At 38.4% G+C, this 1,618-nt stretch overlaps 1 protein-coding gene across 4 annotated transcripts in view; it reads right to left on the bottom strand.

Annotated features, from left to right (window-relative positions):
* Positions 1-737: 737 nt before the first annotated feature.
* The window catches only part of rfx1a (regulatory factor X, 1a (influences HLA class II expression)), a 42,109-nt gene continuing 41,228 nt past the window's right edge, over positions 738-1,618 (bottom strand). For all 4 annotated transcript variants that reach the window (XM_076297674.1, XM_076297677.1, XM_076297675.1 and 1 more), the window contains exon 18: positions 738-1,618. This exon is cut by the window's right edge and continues 2,902 nt beyond it. The gene's annotated coding sequence lies outside the window, so the exon portion shown is untranslated.

Here is a 1,618-nt window from a genome sequence, read left to right as displayed (position 1 = left end):
AACCGGCCATCACTATCCAAAATACGAAAATAAATTGGAGCTCATGGATAAACAGTAATGACCATCTCAGATATCTTTTTTCAGAATGAAATTATTCCATTTAAGCAGCTTAAAAACAACTTTAACCTAAATGATAACAAAATATTCCGATATTTAGAGTTATGTTTTGTCTTAAAATATGATACAGAACTGTCACCCATGGAAAAATACTCGAAATCAAGCAGGAAAAAATAATTGAATAGGTAAAGTATATACCCTACTGATTAAAGCCTAAACAAAAAATAATTCCTTGCAAAAAATATATGAAAGCCTATGTATTGTGTGACTGAGTGATTTGTTGTAAATTGAGATTATGATGGTAAAGATCTAATATTCTGTTTGATATGCATATTGGGACTCCAATGTAATCTCTGAAAAGTAAATAAAAATAATAATATAAAAAAAACAAGGGTGCTAGTTTCCTCTAACACACACACACACACACGTTTCTCAGACTCGGAGGCGGCCATGCTAAATCCCATTGGTGCACCAATCCTTCTACAGGCATCAGGCATTACATACATAATGTACAGCTAACATACTAGTAGGTGTGTGTGTGTGTGTGTGTTAAAATGTGTTTGAATATCAACATTTGTCTATTAATGTGAATATATCTGTGAACGTTTGTGTGGAATACTGCATGGTCAACTACACACACACACACACACACACACACACATTAAGATCGTTCTGAGTCATTATTCATGATTTTACAAATGTCAGAATTTATTGACCTTTTTCATTCTTTCTTTAAATTAAAAACATTTGATTCCCATCCAGTAAACTGCAAAGGCACGGTGCTCCTTTAATGTCTGTTTTGAAGAATCATAAATCACCACAACAACAAGAACAAAACAACATTTTCTTCCCACACCAGTTTTTTTCCCTCGTATGGTGGAATAGGAAACTCACGGTTCATTTCACAGGAATCACTTCTGTTGAAATAAAAACTATTTTTTAGCAAAATGATCTTCACAAGATCTCACAGATATGTCATCACCTCTTAGTAAAAAATAAATTCTGGAGAAATCAAACAGACCACAAACATGCTGGTGGGAGCCGCCACCTGATTGGTCGATTCGCTGTAGCCAATCAGGTGACAGACAGAGTGTATACACAACACATGAGCAGTGAGAGGAGACAGAGAGAGAGAATCTGTGTGTGTGTGTGTGTGTGTGTGTGTGTGTGTAAAGGTGGATATGGATACACAGAAAATGACAGACAGAAAGAGAGGAAGAGAGGCAGAAAGAGAGGAAGAGAGAGGCAGAAAGAGAGGAAGAGAGGAAGAGAGAGAGGAAGAGAGGAAGAGAGAGAGAGAAAGAGAGGAAGAGAGAGAGAGAAAGAGAGGAAGAGAGGCAGAAAGAGAGGAAGAGAGGAAGAGAGAGAGAGAAAGAGAGGAAGAGAGAGGCGGAAAGAGAGGAGGAGAGAGGCGGAAAGAGAGGAAGAGAGGAAGAGAGGCCAAAAGAGAGGAAGAGAGGAAGAGAGGCCAAAAGAGAGGAAGAGAGAGGCAGAAAGAGAGGAAGAGAGGCAGAAAGAGAGGAAGAGAGGAAGAGAGAGAGAGAAAGAGAGGAAGAGAGAG

This window comes from Alosa pseudoharengus, unplaced genomic scaffold, assembly GCF_046254945.1.
Source record: "Alosa pseudoharengus isolate Yale_2024_CS ecotype anadromous, Long Island Sound unplaced genomic scaffold, YU_APseudo_1.1 YU_APseudo_1.1_scf_21, whole genome shotgun sequence".
Taxonomy (NCBI): domain Eukaryota; kingdom Metazoa; phylum Chordata; class Actinopteri; order Clupeiformes; family Clupeidae; genus Alosa; species Alosa pseudoharengus.
The sequence above is the reverse complement of the archived record's forward strand: the minus strand, read 5'-3'. Positions and strand labels throughout refer to the sequence as shown.